Source organism: Mustela nivalis (assembly GCF_964662115.1).
Source record: "Mustela nivalis genome assembly, contig: HAP1_SCAFFOLD_2708, whole genome shotgun sequence".
NCBI lineage: Eukaryota > Metazoa > Chordata > Mammalia > Carnivora > Mustelidae > Mustela > Mustela nivalis.
This window is the reverse complement of record NW_028133957.1, coordinates 26356-32355: the sequence shown is the minus strand read 5'-3', so window position 1 is coordinate 32355 and position 6000 is coordinate 26356. Positions and strand designations below refer to the sequence as shown.

At 38.6% G+C, this 6000-nt stretch overlaps 1 pseudogene across 1 annotated transcript; it reads right to left on the bottom strand.

Moving 5' to 3' along the window:
* Positions 1-4548: 4548 nt before the first annotated feature.
* On the bottom strand, positions 4549-5690 carry LOC309858513 (RAD51-associated protein 1 pseudogene; annotated as a pseudogene). Its single transcript has one exon. The product of its transcript is annotated as an RAD51-associated protein 1 pseudogene (transcript).
* Positions 5691-6000: the final 310 nt, after the last annotated feature.

Here is a 6000-nt window from a genome sequence, read left to right as displayed (position 1 = left end):
ATTCCCACCAATAATCAAAGAGGATTCCTTTTTCTCCATATACTTGCTGACATTGTTACTTGGTTTGTTTTTTTTTTTTTTAACCATTCTAACAGGTATGCAGTGGTTATTCATTGTAGTGTTGATTTCCATTTGCCTGATGATGAGTGATGCTGAGTATCTTCTTAGGTGTCTGTAGGTCATCTGTATGTTTTCTTTGGAAAAATATCTGTTCGTGTCTTCTGATAATTTTTTTTTACATTTACTTTTTTAATAATTTTTAATATATTTTTTAAATTTATTTTTAATTTGTTTTCAGCATAACAATATTTATTATTTTTGCACCACACCCAGTGCTCCATGCAATCCATGCCCTCTCTAATACCCACCACCTGGTACCCCAACCTCCAACCCACTCCCGCCACTTCAAACCATTCAGATTGTTTTTCAGAGTCCATAGTCTCTCATGGTTCACCTCCCCTTCAATTTACCCCAACTCCCTTCTCCTCTCTAACTCCCCATGTCCTCCATGCTATTTATTATGCTTCACAAATAAGTAAAACCATATGATAATTGATTCTCTCTGCTTGACTGATTTCGCTCAGCATAATCTCTCCCAGTCCCGTCCATGTTGTTACAAAAGTTGGGTATTCATCCTTTCTGATGGAGGCATAATACTCCATAGTGTATATAGACCACATCTTCCTTATCCATTCGTCCATTGAAGGCATTTGGTTCTTTCCACAGTTTGGTGACTGTGGCCATTGTTGCTATAAACATTGGGGTACAGATGGCCCTGCTTTTCACTACATCTGTATCTTTGGGGTAAATACCCAGTTTTTTATTTATTTTCAGCATAACAGTATTCATTATTTGTACACCACACCCAGTGCTCAATTCTGATAATTTTTAAATTGGGTTTAAAAATTTAAAAATTGGGTGTTTTGGGTGCTGAGTTCTATCAATTCTTTATATTTGTATACTAACCCTTTACTGGCTATATCATTTGAAAATGTCTGCTCCTATTCCATAGGTTGCCTTTTTGTTGTGTGAATTGATTCCTTCACTGTGCAAAAGCTTTTGATTTTGATGTAGTCCCAACATGATCCTGAGGCAAGAGCAGTAAAAGCAAAAGTAAACAGAAACATACCCAGAAATACAGAGAATTCTGTATCACCAGAAGGGAAGGGGGTGGGAGGATGGACAAAATGGGTAAAGGGGAATGTGAGGTTCAGGATTCCAGTTATAGTAAGTCACAGGGATACAGGTACAGCATAGGGAATACAGTCAATGGTATTGTAATAGCATCATGCAGTAAGAGATAGCTATGCTTGTGGTAGGCATGGTGTAACATTCAGAGTTCTTAAATTGTCTGAAACACAACATCACATTAAGTGTCAACTATGCTTCAATTTAAATAAATAAACAAACAAATGTACACATGTTAAAGAACAAATTTATGTTATTAGTGGGAATACTGTTCCCAGAGAGGTTAAAAACTATAAGGTCCAACTTTTTCCCTACACAGGTCCTGCCTTATTTAGGTCTACCTGAACCTTCATAAGCACTGAGATACCCAAGAAGAGAGACTGCTATAAAAATAGAGTCCTGGTAGCTGTGCCTCTATTTCCCTATACACCGCCTAATATTTTCTTCCTGTGAGCTCTTAGATCACTCTTTTGCAGAGCTCAGTCGTACCCTCCAACCTTTTAAAACTTTAGCCTATGAAAGCAGATTCCCAAAACAAGCACACCTTCAAATGGCCAAGAGTAGGAGCCATGTCCTGTTCCTGGAGGACAAGCTAAACTGAAAGTCATCCATGTAATCATCTCAATGTAGACATGTTACCAACTACCCAAATAAAGCTCTGTTACTGATCTGACAGCCAGTCCTAGCCCACCAAACCCTACACGTACATGGGAAAGACATCAAAGAATTAGAAAAAGAGGTGGAGTGAGGAGACCCCTACCTTGGGCCATATATCTGTGTGGTTCAGAATCTCCATTCCCCCTTAGATACTCAAGAGGATCTTAGCCAAGATTGGGCTGGAAGTAGATGATATCACATTCCTATATGCTGTAAAAAGCCTTCCTCATGGCTCAAATGATTTTAAAACCTCTCAACAGCGGGGAGTGGGAAGTCGGGGTACAAGGTGGTGGGTATTATAGAGGGCACGGATTGCATGGAGCACTGGGTGTGGTACAAAAATAATGAATACTGTTATGCTGAAAAGAAATAATAAATAAATTATAAATAAATAAATAAATAAGAGAACAAAAAAAAAAAACAAAGAAAGAAAGAAAGAAAACCTGAAGTATGCTAGTTCATTCAATTAAACAAATCATCAAAAAAATTGCTCGTGATTCTCTTGAACCCTCTATTTTAATATACTTTTCTAAACAACTCCCAATATCCTGTGTCCTTCGTTCCTTCCCATGTGTGTGTGTCCTTCATTTCTGTAATCCATCTTTATCTAACTTATCATATGCCCAAATATTCTGACATCTTTTCTAAAACTCTTATTCCTATCCAACCCAGTGTTGTTATTCTTGAAAGTTGGCCTCTCCTGCCAATTCCTTCCTTACGCACCTTCACTGTGTTCACTAGACCAACTCCCCCATCTTTCTATTATTAAAACATTCACCTATTAAGATGAGAAAAAAAGAGGAAACCTGAATGTAAATCTCATTTCTGTCACTTATATCCAAATAAGTTACCTTAATCTCTTTTGCATTTCAAATTGTCGATTTAAATAATCACTTGGTGAGGATGTTAAACACAGGTTATAGTACCAGAGAGTATTTTGATTAGTTCATCTCTAAGATGTCCTAAAATCCTGAAATTCTATGTGCTTTTGATTTTGTCTACAGAAAAACAGAGAATACTTACCTGGCAGAAAGGGAAAAAATGGAATAAAAGAAATGCCAAGAAAAGCAGAGAAGAAAGAAAAAAGAAAAAAAAAAACAAGAAAAGATTATAGAAAAGTCAACAGAGAAAAGGAAAAAAATCTACAAAAAAAGAAAGAGAATGTTGAAAATAGAACTGCCCTATGACCCAGCAATTGCACTATTGGGTATTTACCCTAAAGATACAAATGTAGTGATCCAAAGGGGCACATGCACCCGAATGTTTATAGCAGCAATGTCCACAATAGCCAAACTATGGAAAGAACCTAGATGTCCATCCACAGATGAATGGATCAAGAAGATGTGGTATATATACACAATGGAATACTATGCAGCCATCAAAAGAAATGAAATCTTGCCATTTGCGACAACATGGATGGAACTAGAGCGTATCATGCTTAGCGAAATAAGTCAAGCAGAGAAAGACAACTATCATATGATCTCCCTGATATGAGGAAGTGGTGATGCAACATGGGGCTTAAGTGGGTAGGAGAAGAATAAATGAAACAAGATGGGATTGGGCGGGAGACAAACCATAAGTGACTCTTAATCACACAAAACAAACTGAGGGTTGCTGGGGGGAGGGGGTTTGGGAGAAGGGGGTGGGATTATGGACATTGGGGAGGGTATGTGCTTTGGTGAGTGCTGTGAAGTGTGTAAACCTGGTGATTCACAGACCTGTACCCCTGGGGATAAAAATATATGTTTATAAAAAAAAAAAAAAAAGAAAGGACCAATACCCAACTTTTGTAGCAACATGGACGGGACTGGAAGAGATTATTATGCTGAGTGAAATAAGTCAAGCAGAGAGAGTCAATTATCATATGGTTTCACTTATTTGTGGAGCATAACAAATAGCATGGAGGACATGGGGAGTTAGAGAGGAGAAGGGAGTTGGGGGAAATTGGAAGGGGAGGTGAACCATGAGAGACTATGGACTCTGAAAAACAATCTGAGGGTTTGAAGGGGTGGGGGGTGGGAGGTTGGGGTACTAGGTGGTGGGTATTATAAAGGGCACGAATTGCATGGAGCACTGGGTGTGGTGAAAAATAATGAATACTGTTATGCTGAAAATAAAAAATAAATTTAAAAAAAAATAATTAAAAAAAAAAAAAAAAGAAAGAGCTTCAAGATCAAGGGAACTAGCCTAAAGGAAAAACTAGAGTGGGAAGTCAGTAAACAGAGAATCATTTAGAAATATCTTCTAAAGAGATGATAAAATTAATTAACATATCAAGGCCTACACCTAAATTACATATACATCACTTCTGGAAAATCATTCATCTCAAGGAGAGCAGACATCTCTATGTCTAAGAACTTGCCTGATTAGGTCTTGTTTATATAAAAGCTATGTACTATGGCCATAGGTAATGAGAGCCACTCTAAAATCTTTGACAGTAAAAATAAGAGACTAGTTGCCACTGCACTAATTACCCCTAGTTATCATTAGTTGTCAAATATATTAGGACAAATGCTTGGACTAACCTGGTCTCTTAGGAAAACACTAAATAAGCAAACACATAACTACATTTGACTCTCTGAATTGATCTGACTAGGATTTGTACCTTAACCCCAGTGCTGCTGAGGGACAAAAGAATCGGTGTGGGAGTCACACAGGCTGACAGTCAATTCATGGGTCTACTACTCGTTTGTGTTTTTTTTTTTTTTTTTTTTACATTAAAGGATTCCTTTATAGTATGATACCCTCCTTAAACAGAAACACAATTCAAACATAAACACACTTGTAAAACTCTTTTTCTCTTAATCAAACCTTCGCTGACTACCACATTCAGCCACTAGCGGCATTTGGATGCAAAGGTTTCACTTGTGCTAATCTGGACAAGCCAAGGCAGAGACTCTGATTTGGAGACTTAACAGACACCCCTGCCAGTGGGCTCCTGCTGCTGTTGCTGCTGCTGCTGCTTCCAGACAGCGCTGGTGGCATCTACTTATGTTTTCTGCTTCCAGCTTCAGCTGGAAGGTTTGCATATTTGTAGTGGTTTCCAAATGGCCGCTTCACTGATAAAGCCGTTTTTGGTGAAGGCTGAGATTCTGATTTCAGGGCAGCTGGAGCAGAGTCTCTTGAAGTCACTTCCAAAGTATCACGTTTGGATTTAGGTTTCTTCTCCTTTTTTTCAACTGGGGATTTTACCTTCACTTCTTTCTTTTTAATTTCTTCCACTTTATTTTCTCCCAGAGTGAAGTTAGCATCATCATCTTCACTCTCCCTAAAATCAGACTCATCCTCAGACTCTCCACCAGCGGTTCAGAGTCATCAGCACTACCGCCATCACTGCCTTCCAAAAGAATCTTCCTCTGTTGTACCACAGCTTTTGATGCTGCTTTTCTTTTCCCTTGAGCACTGCACACATCATCTTCCTTGGTAAGCTTATCCAAATCTAAATCATCACTGGCTACACTGCAATCGGAGAGATGGGGAGCCTTAGTCATTGTCCCAATTTCGCTGCTGCCACATTTTTTTGGTGCTTGTATCTTGAGCCTCTCCCACATCAATGGTGACCACTGGAAGTTCCTTCACTGATAAAGCTAGTGCCACTTCTAAGTCTGGCTGGTAGAGCTCATCACCTAAAGACATCCTTTTTTAGGGGTTTTCTCTTGTAGTGGGATATCTTCTTTCTGGAGATTCTTCAGTTTAGGTTTCCTTGTTTCTCATATTAACTCTTTTGGCATTGTTCTGGGCTTCTTATTCAAAGGTGTGGTTGCGGAAACAAAGTCATCATCGCTGCCAGAAATTTCAAACTGTGAGTAACTGACTAGTTTCTTATGCCTCACCGGGGGCACCATGGCCCCCTCCAAGACTGAAAATTCACAGTGTTCAAGCTCTTGTTAGCAGCAGTGGCCGTTTCTGGGTCTGCTACTCTTTAACTATAGAATCATAGGTCAATTAATCAGTGTTCCTGAACCACAGATGACTAATTAATAAAAAAAAAAAAATGGGCTGTAACAGCACATCTACTTCGTGATGCTATTGTAATGACTATATAAGTAATAAATGTCAAGCACATAATATAGTGCCTAGCACACAGTAGAACTCTCAACAAATGCTTTTCTCTGCATTCCCTTGTTAACACAGAATTTGTTAAAAAAAAAAATC